Source organism: Xenopus tropicalis, chromosome 2, assembly GCF_000004195.4.
Source record: "Xenopus tropicalis strain Nigerian chromosome 2, UCB_Xtro_10.0, whole genome shotgun sequence".
Classification (NCBI taxonomy): Eukaryota; Metazoa; Chordata; class Amphibia; order Anura; family Pipidae; genus Xenopus; species Xenopus tropicalis.
Window position 1 is genome coordinate 3,143,623 of NC_030678.2, and position 15,534 is coordinate 3,159,156.

The 15,534-nt window shown below is 50.4% G+C and overlaps 1 protein-coding gene across 2 annotated transcripts in view; it reads left to right on the forward strand.

Annotated features, from left to right (window-relative positions):
• sidt1 (SID1 transmembrane family member 1) overlaps positions 1 to 15,534 on the forward strand; it is a 39,802-nt gene that overhangs the window by 4,488 nt on the left and 19,780 nt on the right. The gene's annotated exons all lie outside the window — the stretch shown is intronic.

Genomic DNA, 15,534 nt, shown 5'->3' on the forward strand with positions numbered 1-15,534 from the left:
CATAACAAGGTTACAGATATATAGAAACATTGGGGTAACAGTCACCCCGCTATAGTTCCAGGGGTACCCAGGGCACAAATAAGCACTCACCCCAAATCCCCCCCTAACTGGCCTTCAGGCTGGGCCCCCTTAGCCCATAACAAGGTTACAGATATATAGAAACATTGGGGTAACAGTCACCCCGCTATAGTTCCAGGGGTACCCAGGGCACAAATAAGCACTCACCCCAAATCCCCCCCTAACTGGCCTTCAGGCTGGGCCCCCTTAGCCCATAACAAGGTTACAGATATATAGAAACATTGGGGTAACAGTCACCCCGCTATAGTTCCAGGGGTACCCAGGGCACAAATAAGCACTCACCCCAAATCCCCCCCTAACTGGCCTTCAGGCTGGGCCCCCTTAGCCCATAACAAGGTTACAGATATATAGAAACATTGGGGTAACAGTCACCCCGCTATAGTTCCAGGGGTACCCAGGGCACAAATAAGCACTCACCCCAAATCCCCCACTAGGCTGGGCAGTTTATATCGCTGGTTATTGTAGTGGAACTACTACAAGCTGTCGGGGCCACACCCGGGGGCCACACCTGCAGATGGGGCTGCTTTGCATTCCTTTGGGCCACACTCAGCCAGAGGGCAATAACATTATTATTGACATTATTCTCTGTTGTGCAGGTTCCATGCAATTAAAGGGAAAGTTTACTCAGTGTTATTATATGTGTGCACTTTGCTACAGAAAGAGCTCCCTTGGCAGTCAGTAGTCAGATCAGAGATCCCCAACACTTTGATTGTAAGCTCTGGGGCACAGAGTCCCTCCCTCAGCCCATGACACAGTCTTTGTAGCTGTATTTATGTTACTGATAGTATCAATACTGTTAGTGTATAGCCTAGATACACAGAGACACCCAGCAGTGACACTGCCATCCCATAATTCCACTTGCTCTCCCACCATCCATTCATACACTTTAATAATATTGCTTATCAGTCCCAGAAGGATGGAAACTTAGAAATATCCCCCCCCCCCCCCCCCCCCCCCCCCCCCCCCGGAACAAGGAAAGAATCTTTATCTACTGTTCTATCTCTCTTCCTCTTCTTCCTTCTTGTCTTCCTTGTTTTTTTTGTCAGGCGAGTATCACTCATGTATTATAAGGGATAATGTACCCCCTACTGTAAATGATAAGGATATTAGCAGTCACTGAGGGGTTCTGTGCCCCCCATATAAAGGCACAAGGCTGCAGGCTGAGTTATACAGGGAACTCTGAGTATCACTCATGTATTATAAGGGATAATGTACCCCCTACTGTAAATGATAAGGATATTAGCAGTCACTGAGGGGTTCTGTGCCCCCCATATAAAGGCACAAGGCTGCAGGCTGAGTTATACAGGGAACTCTGAGTATCACTCATGTATTATAAGGGATAATGTACCCCCTACTGTAAATGATAAGGATATTAGCAGTCACTGAGGGGTTCTGTGCCCCCCATATAAAGGCACAAGGCTGCAGGCTGAGTTATACAGGGAACTCTGAGTATCACTCATGTATTATAAGGGATAATGTACCCCCTACTGTAAATGATAAGGATATTAGCAGTCACTGAGGGGTTCTGTGCCCCCCATATAAAGGCACAAGGCTGCAGGCTGAGTTATACAGGGAACTCTGAGTATCACTCATGTATTATAAGGGATAATGTACCCCCTACTGTAAATGATAAGGATATTAGCAGTCACTGAGGGGAACACAACATTGCACTTAACTCTATGGCTATGATATATTAATGTATCCCATCAGGAGAACCTTAATTGTTGAGATAATTGTTGGCTAATGAAGCCCAAGGCTGGGGGTAATGAGGGGCACAGGGGGTGCTCGTGGGCAGAGATAAGGAGTTGGCCGGCAGAGTAAATGCATTTCCTGCAGTTGAGGATGAAATTTCCAACAAACTGGAAAATGCGATAAGGAGATGAGATTGGGTGGGGGGTTGGGCGCAATGAGAGCAGATTTCCCAGCTGAGTGATTACACGGCGAGTCGATCAGTAAATGCCAAGTGGGCAGTTTGTTGCCCTGGTCACGGCGCAGCTGTAGGCTTGCTGATTGGAGGGCAGATAATCACATGGAGATAAATGTTGGTTTCTGTGTCTCTATCAGAGCGAGGTGCCAGGTACCAGTGTGAGCCCAGACTGGGGGGGGGGCCCTGGCGCTGGCCAATGATAACGAGGCAACTCGGGGGGGGGGGGGGACTGCCAGAGAGTAGGCACCGCCATCTGTTTAATGGGCTCAGTAGGCACAGCAGCCAAAGCCAGCGACAGGGTTGGTTAGTGGAATTGGACCCCCAGCATCTGGGGAATAAGGATTATTATAATGAATGGGCCCTCGCTGTGCCCTCACTGTGCCCTCGCTGTGCCCTCCCTGTGCCCTCGCTGTGCCTTCCCTGTGCCCTCGCTGTGCCCTCACTGTGCCTTCCCTGTGCCCTCACTGTGCCCTCACTGTGCCCTCACTGTGCCTTCCCTGTGCCCTCACTGTGCCCTCACTGTGCCCTCACTGTGCCTTCCCTGTGCCCTCCCTGTGCCCTCGCTGTGCCTTCCCTGTGCCCTCACTGTGCCTTCCCTGTGCCCTCACTGTGCCCTCCCTGTGCCCTTGCTGTGCCCTCACTGTGCCCTCACTGTGCCCTCCCTGTGCCCTCACTCACATCCAGAACCCGGGCTTTCACAGTTTATGGGGCACATTTAGTGGTTTGTGGGCAGAATGATATTTATTCCCTGGCACAGTGAGTGGCCGTGATGGTGAGACAGGGGCCCCGTTACTAATATAATCTGATGGTGAGACAGGGGCCCCGTTACTAATATAATCTGATAGTGAGACAGGGGCCCCGTTACTAATATAATCTGATGGTGAGACAGGGGCCCCGTTACTAATATAATCTGATGGTGAGACAGGGGCCCCATTACTAATATAATCTGATGGTGAGACAGGGGCCCCATTACTAATATAATCTGATAGTGAGACAGGGGCCCTGTTACCAATATAATCTGATGGTGAGACAGGGGCCCCATTACTAATATAATCTGATAGTGAGACAGGGGCCCCGTTACTAATATAATCTGATGGTGAGACAGGGGCCCCGTTACTAATATAATCTGATGGTGAGACAGGGGCCCCATTACTAATATAATCTGATAGTGAGACAGGGGCCCCATTACTAATATAATCTGATAGTGAGACAGGGGCCCCGTTACTAATATAATCTGATGGTGAGACAGGGGCCCCGTTACTAATATAATCTGATGGTGAGACAGGGGCCCCATTACTAATATAATCTGATAGTGAGACAGGGGCCCCATTACTAATATAATCTGATAGTGAGACAGGGGCCCCATTACTAATATAATCTGATAGTGAGACAGGGGCCCCGTTACTAATATAATCTGATGGTGAGACAGGGGCCCCGTTACTAATATAATCTGATGGTGAGACAGGGGCCCCGTTACTAATATAATCTGATAGTGAGACAGGGGCCCCGTTACTAATATAATCTGATGGTGAGACAGGGGCCCCATTACTAATATAATCTGATGGTGAGACAGGGGCCCCGTTACTAATATAATCTGATGGTGAGACAGGGGCCCCATTACTAATATAATCTGATAGTGAGACAGGGGCCCCATTACTAATATAATCTGATAGTGAGACAGGGGCCCCGTTACTAATATAATCTGATGGTGAGACAGGGGCCCCGTTACTAATATAATCTGATGGTGAGACAGGGGCCCCATTACTAATATAATCTGATAGTGAGACAGGGGCCCCATTACTAATATAATCTGATAGTGAGACAGGGGCCCCATTACTAATATAATCTGATAGTGAGACAGGGGCCCCGTTACTAATATAATCTGATAGTGAGACAGGGGCCCTGTTACCAATATAATCTGATGGTGAGACAGGGGCCCCATTACTAATATAATCTGATAGTGAGACAGGGGCCCTGTTACTAGTATAATCTGATGGTGAGACAGGGGCCCCATTACTAATATAATCTGATGGTGAGACAGGGGCCCCGTTACTAATATAATCTGATGGTGAGACAGGGGCCCCATTACTAATATAATCTGATGGCGAGACAGGGGCCCCATTACTAAAATACAAACAAAAAAAACATACATTGTTGGCCGTGTAATACAATCCCATGTTTCTCACCAGAATTGCATGAACTGCTTGGTGGGAGCGCTGCCAAACGGCACAAGCGGTATGGGCGCCCCCTCACTTGCCTTGGCCGGTGCTATATAATTTGTCCCTGTCCCTGTGCCGTTGCTTGTGGGTTCACAAGCTGAACTGAAAATGAAGAGGGTGAGTGTGAGCCACATTGCCGAGATTCCTCGCACACTCACAGTGTAACGCATGTAGTTGGTGACGTGGAAAAAACAACCGTAACGTGTCCCGAGTTCAGCACTTAATTCTACTGGTTCCCATTCACCCACTGTAAGGGCAGCCATACACTATAAGAGCTCGTTTGGAGAGGTCGCTAAATGAGTGGATCTTGCCCCATGTGCCCACCCTGGGGCCAAACGATCGGATTACAGTGATGGGAATAGGGGCCGAGCAAGGGCCACATCGATGAGCTGGTGTAGTCCCGGATCCCACGGAAATATCAAACCTGCCCAATCAACGCCTGGCCAATTCTGGGGCAGATATCAGTCGGGGAGGCGCTCATACAGGGGCAGATATCAGTCGGGGAGGAGCTCATACAGGGGCAGATATCAGTCGGGGAGGCGCTCATACAGGGGCAGATATCAGTCGGGGAGGAGCTCATACAGGGGCAGATATCAGTCGGGGAGGCGCTCATACAGGGGCAGATATCAGTCGGGGAGGCGCTCATACAGGGGCAGATATCAGTCGGGGAGGAGCTCATACAGGGGCAGATATCAGTCGGGGAGGCGCTCATACAGGGGCAGATATCAGTCGGGGAGGCGCTCATACAGGGGCAGATATCAGTCGGGGAGGCGCTCATACAGGGGCAGATATCAGTCGGGGAGGAGCTCATACAGGGGCAGATATCAGTCGGGGAGGAGCTCATACAGGGGCAGATATCAGTCAGGGAGGCGCTCATACAGGGGCAGATATCAGTCGGGGAGGAGCTCATACAGGGGCAGATATCAGTCGGGGAGGAGCTCATACAGGGGCAGATATCAGTCGGGGAGGAGCTCATACAGGGGCAGATATCAGTCGGGGAGGTGCTCATACAGGGGCAGATATCAGTCGGGGAGGAGCTCATACAGGGGCAGATATCAGTCGGGGAGGAGCTCATACAGGGGCAGATATCAGTCAGGGAGGCGCTCATACAGGGGCAGATATCAGTCGGGGAGGCGCTCATACAGGGGCAGATAGGCAGCCACATTGGTCTGAGGGACTCGCACCTTAAACCTAACAGTATACGGCACAGGCTGCCGGCGCTGGTTCCCTTGGCACAAAGTCTGAAGGTGTAATTAGCACCTGGCCGTGGAGATTATGTTTCCCCATTATTGATTTAGGAGATTAGAAGCAGAACTGGCAGATTCAAAGATTTAACAAACCGGTCACATTGTGCCGTGACCACGTAGCCGTGTGTGCCCAGTACCCGAGGCCGTGCCGGGGGCCTTCCCTTTATAATAATAGTGTTATCATTGCCTTATTATATAGGGCACAACATGGAATATAGCTGCCCGGGGTCCCCCCATGAAAGCATGATGGTACAGCCCCCGGGTCCCCCTGTGAGAGCACAATGGCACAGCCCTCGGGTCCCCCTGTGAGAGCACAATGGCACAGCCCCAGGTCCCCCCATGAGAGCATGATGGTACAGCCCCAGGGTCCCCCCGTGAGAGCACAATGGCACAGCCCCAGGGTCCCCCTGTGAGAGCACAATGGCACAGCCCCAGGGTCCCCCCGTGAGAGCACAATGGCACAGCCCCAGGGTCCCCCCGTGAGGGCACAATGGCACAGCCCCAGGGTCCCCCCGTGAGGGCACAATGGCACAGCCCCAGGGTCCCCCCGTGAGAGTACAATGGCACAGCCCCAGGGTCCCCCCGTGAGAGCACAATGGCACAGCCCCAGGGTCCCCCCGTGAGAGTACAATGGCACAGCCCCAGGTTCCCCCCGTGAGAGCACATTGGCACAGCCCCAGGGTCCCCCCCGTGAGAGTACAATGGCACAGCCCCAGGGTCCCCCCGTGAGGGCACAATGGCACAGCCCCAGGGTCCCCCCGTGAGAGCACAATGGCACAGCCCCAGGGTCCCCCCGTGAGAGCACAATGGCATAGCCCCAGGGTCCCCCCGTGAGAGCACAATGGCACAGCCCCAGGGTCCCCCCGTGAGAGCACATTGGCACAGCCCCAGGGTCCCCCCGTGAGAGTACAATGGCATAGCCCCAGGGTCCCCCCATGAGGGCACAATGGCACAGCCCCAGGGTCCCCCCGTGAGGGCACAATGGCACAGCCCCAGGGTCCCCCCGTGAGAGCACAATGGCACAGCCCCAGGGTCCCCCCGTGAGAGCACAATGGCACGGCCCCAGGGTCCCCCCGTGAGAGCACAATGGCACAGCCCCAGGGTCCCCCCGTGAGAGCACAATGGCATAGCCCCAGGGTCCCCCCGTGAGGGCACAATGGCACAGCCCCAGGGTCCCCCCGTGAGAGCACAATGGCACAGCCCCAGGGTCCCCCCGTGAGAGCACAATGGCACAGCCCCAGGGTCCCCCGATGAGAGCACAATGGTACAGCCCCAGGGTCCCCCCGTGAGAGCACAATGGCACAGCCCCAGGGTCCCCCCGTGAGAGCACAATGGCACAGCCCTTACCTGAGCTTTTATTTAGCCCAAGGCTAGAGATTCCCAAGCAGATAAGTATAATCCTATGGGATCCTGTGGGAATAAGTGGTCTCTTTATCTGATGTCCCATGTGGGCTAGTAAGGTGTTTGATCTGGTTGGGGGGGTATTTAGGGGCCACTTAGAGCAGGTTTCTGGCACCTAGAGATACCGGCCCGGCAGGAGCAGCGTTGGGGGAACTGGAAAGGTGGGATTTGACACATTTACACAGAGGGGCCCCATTGCTCTCACTGGAGCTGAACTGAATGAATTAAAGGGATGGGGTAAAGTGCTGATAAATCCTGCAGATAAAGGGGTGATACTGGGGCCCAAGGCTGTGCAAAGGATTGAGGCCCAGGGGCAATTATCTAACACAAAATCTTCTCAGTGACCCCACAACGGGCAGGTTGCACTTGGGCACAGTGCCCACACTCGCCAGTCTGCATATCAGCAAATAAAGCTGAAGTTCACTTGTGTGGGCAAATGTCCTGGGGCATTTATTCTGGCAGAGATGCTGCTGGGGGGCAAATTAGGTATTTAGTGCACATAGGACCAAATGGACCCAACCCTTAATTATGGAATTGCTTTACTGCCAATGTGACGTTCTTATGGACAGAGATGTAGAGGTGCCAGGGAATTTTAGGGGTTCCCAATTCTAATGGTGTGAGAATTCCTTGTGCCCCTACTGTGCGCTATATAAATGTTATTAGATGCTGGGAGCAGCCAATAGGATTACAGGACTGTGTGATGGAAGTAGCCAATAGGATTACAGAACTGTGTGATGGAAGTAGCCAATAGGATTACAGAACTGTGTGATGGAAGTAGCCAATAGGATTACAGAACTGTGTGATGGTAGTAGCCAATAGGATTACAGAACTGTGTGATGGAAGTAGCCAATAGGATTACAGGACTGTGTGATGGAAGCAGCCAATAGGATTACAGAACTGTGTGATGGAAGCAGCCAATAGGATTACGGGACTGTGTGATAGAAGCAGCCAATAGGATTACGGGACTGTGTGATAGAAGCAGCCAATAAGAATAACAGAACTGTGTGATGGAAGCAGCCAATAGGATTACGGGACTGTGCGATCGAAGCAGCCAATAGGATTACGGGACTGTGTGATAGAAGCAGCCAATAGGATTATGGGACTGTGTGATAGAAGCAGCCAATAGGATTATGGGACTGTGTGATAGAAGCAGCCAATAAGAATAACAGAACTGTGTGATGGAAGTGATGTATTTAGGATTGGCACCTTAACCCTTTAATACCAGTCGAATATATTAAATCAAAATCCTGCATGGCTAATTAGTAATTAGATGCATTAGATGCATGGCTGCAGCCTGAACTGATTTATATGTAGCCATGCAGGATGTGGATTCAATATGTGGCCGGCATTAAAGGGGGGGGGGGAGTGGCAACCCTAAATGTATTCCATTCAGAGGTCTCCGTGCAGATACTGGGGTGCATTTCTGGTCTTTTGTTGAATTGAATTGTATTTCTGACCCCCCCCCCCCCTTTTCCTGAGTATCCAACAAGTAATCCAGGGGGCTCAGCATGGGGGTTTACCTGTAAGGGTTAATGGAAGGCCTGTTGGTATCAGGTTGGGCCCAGGGTTTGGGGGTGCAGGGATGAAGTTGGGGAGAGGACAGACGTACCTGCTGTGTGGGTGTGTCACTGACTGAAGGAAGGAGACTCCGCCCTGTGACTCACCTGAGTGTCTGCAGAGGTCTCGCTCTTAAAGGGACACTACCATAATTTCATTGTTTATTTCAGACCAATTTGTTCTCTCTCTATTTAATGTCCCATTGGCTTCAATAACAACCCCGGGCACAGAGCGAAGCCAATGAATGGCATGATTTCTGGCGTTACTGTATAAATGCGCCTATTGCGCTTATGGTGAGTGGAGGGACTAGAAGGAGCCTGTATAAACACACTACTGCTTGGGCAGCGCTACTATACACACCAATAGTAAGTTATTGGCACAGGAGGGTGTGTGGCCCCGGGACGTGTAAGCGCTGCCAGATGGTGACGGGGCCCCACGCTGCTCCCTCTTTGCCCTACTCCCTGCTGTCGGGCAGCGCAGGCTGAATAAGGAGGGAAGAGCCGGGGTGGGTGCAGCTGGAAAAACTGGCTCCGCCGCATTGGGAAATGCACTTCATGGTTCTGCAAAAGAACCAGTCTGGTACCTGCCGGTCCTGTTTGTCTTCTACTAATCACCTGCCCCTGGTCCAGCTTCATTATCTGTTCTGTAGCCCCTTCTCTCTCTGAGACACTCGTGTGGGGCCCCTAATCTCTGTATACAACTATTTCTCACTTTAGCTCTTTCTCCTTTTACCCCCAGTTCTAGATAGTCTTCTAATTAAGATTAGTATTACCTAGTACCCCATGCCTAGCAGAGAACCATAGCACTCAGTACCCAGTTCTAGATAAGACACCGTCTCGGGTTCTATATCACATTCTAACCTAGCTAAACTCCTTTGTCCATATCCCTTATCTATTTAAGATTCTATCTCCAGTTCTAGATAAGATCCCAGGATCCCTGTATCGGCCCACATGCAAGTCCTGTAGCTGTGTATCTATGGCCCAGTACCCCAGTTACAGACACACTTCTGATTGGGTTCTGTATGGCCCCCACCAGGGGTGGGTAAGTGGCCATACCTAGGGATGTGGCTGATCTGAATCTGGTGCAGATGGCTTTATGCATTATAGCCAGGGACGTATCCTTATTAAAGGGAAACTATACCCCAAACAATGTAGGTCTCTATAAAAATACATTGCATAAACAGCTCATATGTAAAACCCTGCTTCATCTAAATAAACCATTTTCATATAAATATACTTATTTAGCAGTATGTGCCATTGGGTAATCCTAAATAGGAAACTGCCATTTTATGTACTAAGGGCCGCCCCCTGGGATCATAGGAGTCACAGTGCACACAAACAAGCCAAGGCACACATACATGCTAGGCCCCATCAGCCAATGAATGGGCAGAGTTCTGCCTTTTGCTCCCACACTACTTCCTGTTACAGTTAGAGCTGCATCACTTCCTGTCAGCTGATCTCTGAGGGAGCACCCAGCCCATCACTAAATGGCGGCTCAAGGGAAAGGGTGTAAAAGGGCAATATTTACTGATATATATATTCCAGTTTGGGGAGATTCTTTAATAGGCCACTTAATATAATATAAACTGTCTGTTGGTTACATATTCATTCTGGGGGTATAGTTTCCCTTTAACCCCCTGAGACCCAGAGCAAAAAAAATTCTGGTAAGTGTGACTAATGTGGAAGCTGTGATTCACCCCCCCCCCCCTTACTGTGCCGCAGGGTCTGCGCTACCTATGGTTCTGCCACTGATGCAGATATTCTGCCCCTTCCTGAGCATCTGGCCAAACCTGTCTGGGGGCAGTTACGTAGGGGCAGATACGTGGGGAGGAATGTGCGTGTGATTTGCATATACACAAGCGAAATGCAAATAACTCACTGGGATTCTGCCTACACCGGATTTCAACTCACCCTGTCTCTCCCATGGTTCCCTGTGTCCAAGGCAAAAAATTGAATAATGAGATTCTTAGCCGGGTACAGAGCTGCGTCTCCTTATCATGTGTGCGGCACATAGAGCGCATTTTTAGGAGCTGCTCAGGAGTTGCAACTCCCGCAGATGTAAATGTTCTTCCCATTTTTGCCCATCACAAGTGTGAACTGTTCCACCCAGCCATAGGCCGTGGGTAACACACACAGTGGGAGAGTGAGGGACGGATCTGCAAAATGGAGTTTGGCCAGAGGGTGCCCAGATTCACTTTAAGGGCTAAACTCCATGGTGAGGTTTTTATTCGATGTTGTGGGGCAGATTTGATCTTGTCACGCAACATCACGCAACATCACGCAACATCACGCAATGCCACGTAGTTGACACCAGATTTTTGTATCAGTCCCATTATATTTTTCACCCATGCAAATACATCCGACTTGTAGGATGGGATCTGTCAGTCCATGGAGTTTAGCCCTACAAGTTTGGCAAGCTTACAGTGGGGACAGCAGATTCTGTGAGTGCTGGGGGCCAAATACCAAGGAGTGTGGAGGCACCCAAGGAGCATAGAGAGGCCCAAGGAACGTAGAGAGTCCCAAGGAGCATGAAGAAGCCCAAGGAGCATAGAGAGGCCCAAGGAACGTAAAGAGTCCCAAGGAGCATGAAGAAGCCCAAGGAGCATAGAGAGGCCAAAGGAACGTAGAGAGTCCCAAGGAGCATGAAGAAGCCCAAAGAGCATAGAGAGGCCAAAGGAACGTAGAGAGTCCCAAGGAGCATGAAGAAGCCCAAGGAGCATAGAGAGGCCCAAGGAACGTAGAGAGTCCCAAGGAGCATGAAGAGGCCCAAGGAGCATAGAGAGGCCCAAGTAGTGTAGAGAGGCCCAAGGAGCATGAAGAGGCCCAAGGAACGTAGAGAGTCCCAAGGAGCATGAAGAGGCCCAAGGAGCATAGAGAGGCCCAAGGAGCATAGAGAGGCCCAAGGAGTGTAGAGAGGCCCAAGGAGCATGAAGAGGCCCAAGGAGCATAGAGAGGCCCAAGGAGTGTAGAGAGGCCCAAGAAGCATGAAGAGGCCCAAGGAGCATAGAGAGGCCCAAGGAACGTAGAGAGTCCCAAGAAGCATGAAGAGGCCCAAGGAGCATAGAGAGGCCCAAGGAACGTAGAGAGTCCCAAGAAGCATGAAGAGGCCCAAGGAGCATAGAGAGGCCCAAGGAGCATAGAGAGGCCCAAGGAACGTAGAGAGTCCCAAGAAGCATGAAGAGGCCCAAGGAGCATAGAGAGGCCCAAGGAGCATAGAGAGGCCCAAGGAGTGTAGAGAGGCCCAAAGAGTGTAGAGAGGCCCAAGGAGCATGGAGGGGCCCACGGAGCGTAGAGAAGCCCAAGGAGGGTGAAGGGGCCCGAGAAGCGTAGAGAGGCCCAAGGAGCATAGAGAGGCCCAAGGAGAGTATAGGGTCCCTGGCTGAGTGGAGGATTTAATATCTCTCCTGCTTGTCTGATTCCCCGGGCAGAGATACAGGGCACTGTGCAGTCCCTGCATACTGGGCTACCTTGGCACCTGTGCCCACATAAGCAGCAGGTCAGCTTGGCACTGTACCAAAGCCTGGGTTAATGACTGACTTTACAGCAGGATAAATAGATCCGCCCTGGGCAGGTCCCTGCTCTGCTGTTTGCCAACTCCCGTTATCTGCGTGACGCCATTAACTCTCACTTTCATTTATGGGGAGATTTGCCAAAGTTTGTAAAATCCTTTTTGATTTGTTAGCTGAGTTGGTGAATTATCTCTAACCCTAATGGTTGATTTCATTTGGGACATAACCAAACACTGCTCCATAAGCCTGTACAGAGAGATACCATAAATCTGTGGCACATAGGGATTCCCCTGTAAGTTTGCTCATAGCCTGTACAGAGAGATACCATAACACTATGGCACATAGGGATTCCCCTGTACTAAGCACAATTCAGCAGGAACAGCCCCTAAGTTTGCTCATAGCCTGTACAGAGAGATACCATAAAACTATGGCACATAGGGATTCCCCTGTACTAAGCACAATTCAGCAGGAACAGCCCCCTAAGTTTGCCCATAGCCTGTACAGAGAGATACCATAAATCTATGGCACATAGGGATTCCCCTGTACTAAGCACAATTCAGCAGGAACAGCCCCCTAAGTTTGCCCATAGCCTGTACAGAGAGATACCATAAAACTATGGCACATAGGGATTCCCCTGTACTAAGCACAATTCAGCAGGAACAGCCCCCTAAGTTTGCTCATAGCCTGTACAGAGAGATACCATAAATCTATGGCACATAGGGATTCCCCTGTACTAAGCACAATTCAGCAGGAACAGCCCCCTAGGTTTGCCCATAGCCTGTACAGAGAGATACCATAAAACTATGGCACATAGGGATTCCCCTGTACTAAGCACAATTCAGCAGGAACAGCCCCCTAAGTTTGCCCATAGCCTGTACAGAGAGATCCCATAAAACTATGGCACATAGGGATTCCCCTGTACTTAGCACAATTCAGCAGGAACAGCCAACAAGGTTTACTGATAAGCTCAGATAAGAGTCATTGTGCCTGTAACCAAGCGTCTGTTTCCCCAGTACAAATACATTAGTGCTATTTTAAGGCTCCTGTCAAAAATCCCGGTACTTCTGTGAGTATTTCAGTGGGTATAAAGGTCAGATTGCTCAGGTACATAGAGGAGGAGCTGGCGTGTGTCACTGCTTGGCAGAGAAGAGGTTAATCTCTATTGTTAGTAAATATGTACCTACCTGACTCATCTGCTGCCGCTGTAGCTTTTCCTTCCCGGGGCCCCACCCTGGGTGCACCTGCTTATCTCTCCCAGTGCTTTCTGCCAGTACTTCCTTCCCATCATGCTCAGCCACCCACTGCATTCACTGGCTTAAATGCTTGCAGAGGGCTTTACTTACCCTTTAAATTGAGATGCGTTCCTTTGGGGCCACTGGATTGGTTGTGGCACTCTATAGGCCATTATATTGGCCAGACTTGCAGACATTCGGTAGTTGCCCGTTTGAGCCCGATGAGACCCCCCCGGGCAGCGATGTGTCAGTACCAATAGGAGAATAGTATCAGATTTAAATGGAGCTTAGAAAAAGTGTAGAGGCTTTATTTGCCCTTTAAAGAAAAGTGGCTGAATGATTGTTTGTATTGTATCACCCCCTCCCTTCCTGCCCCTGGTTAATCAGACCCTGAAGCTGTCACCGGGGGTCTGGGTTTCTATAAGTAACAGGGACAGGATACAGCTGTGTATCTCATATTAGTGGTCTGGACCCCCCCCCCAGGAGCCAATAGCTCACTCTGCCCCCTGGACATTAATAATAATAATGTATTGTGCCACTTCCCTCCTGTGTTAGTTACTGTTGTCGAGATGGTGGGAGTTCTAGTACAACAACAACAGCTGCAGAGAGAGCCATTGGCTGAATATAATTCCCCTATAGAAACTGCTCTTTATCGCTTACTTTTCTGTTCAGGTCCTTTTCTATTCATATTCCGGGCTCTCGTTCAAACCACTGCCTGGTTGCTAAGTTAATGTGAACCCTAGCGACCAAATAACGGCTGAATTTTCAAACTGGAGAGCGGCTGAACTAGAAGTGAAGTAATTAAAAAAAATCCAGAAATAATTAAAAATGAAGATCAATTGCAAATTGTCTCAGAATATTACTCTCTACATCAGGGGTGGGCAAAGTACGGCCCGCGGCCACGTCCGGCCACGTCCGGTCTTTTTAATCTGGCCTGCCGACTCCACAACACTGTAACGCTTTCCCGGCCGCCTGTCAAATTTTTAAAAGTCAATGTGGCCCCTGAGCCAAAAAGTTTGCCCACCCCTGCTCTACATCATACTAAAAGTTAACTGAAAGGTAAAGTAAATACAATCAATATGGCAGCTCCTACCTACAGAAACATACAGACAAGGCATAATACCCCTTAGCATAATACCCCTAGCCCTATAGTTCTGGGGCAAGACATAAAGAGGGGGGGGGGGGGCTGTGCTCCACTTGCCCCTTTCCTCCCTCTCCCTCTGATCTCTGCCCCCCATCTCTTCCTTCTTCCCACCCTCCATCCCCCCCCCCCCCCCCCCCCCCCCCGCCCCTGCAGGCTTCTGCCTTTTATCACTGACATTTGGAAGGAAGAGGGGCTTGATGAATGAGAGCCGTGAATCCCACCCCCCCCACCCCGGCACCTGGAATCAGCTCCCTAATGGGTCGGGCACATATGATACCCACAGACGTGTATCGGCGGTAGGTCAAGTGGTTGCCGTGGAAACACAGGAGGGATGCTGCAGTATCTCTAGGAGATTGTAGGAGCGGTTGCCAGGGAGCCCTTAATAACCATTCCTGTTAACCCCGTGTTGGCCGAGCACTGTCTGGCACATTGGGTGCTCACATTGTGATAATGAGCATGTTGGTGTAATGCCGGCGCGTCTGTTCAGCCCCCTCTGGGGGGAATTCTCAGCACTTCATGTTCCCTGCGCCCCCCCAGCCATATGCCAGTATTAATTATTCAGCAATCAGAGGCTTCCGCTGCATAGTAATCACAGCTCCTGCAGTAAAGTGAGTGGGGGCATCAGACTGCTTAGTAAGAGGGCTTATTGCCATGGATACCCCGCTAGGCCCAAGCAGCTTGTACATCTCCACACACACTGTGGGTGCCATATAAATCACATCATTGTACCTGTATCTGTACCTCTGTAGGGTTGAACCCCGGTGACCATCAGTGCTAATTAGCCTGTAAGTAAATAAGTCTGTATGTTCCACGTACTGGCCTATTTATTGCACAGCGCTGCCGATATGTTGGCACTTTATAAATACATGTCAATCATAATTGTAATAGTCTTTGTGGGTACTGGGGGTATGTGCACTCCGTGTGGATGATCTGTCTGCCAGAAAGGAAGTAGTCGAGTGAGTACCAGGAAATGCCTTCCCCAGCAAACAGAAACACTTCATGCCAAACCAATCCAATTAAAGCAAATTCCCAGAACATTTCTGCATAAAGTGACTCGCTTTCATGGCAAAGTGCCACCACCAGAGGCTAATTTCTCACTTTTTCTTATGGCAGATGTGCTCTTGACTTAGTTTCATAGACCCCTAGAATATTTGCAAGATAGCAGCTCCCAGTAGGTATCAGAATAGCACTCAATAGTAAGAAATCCAAGTCCGGCTTGGG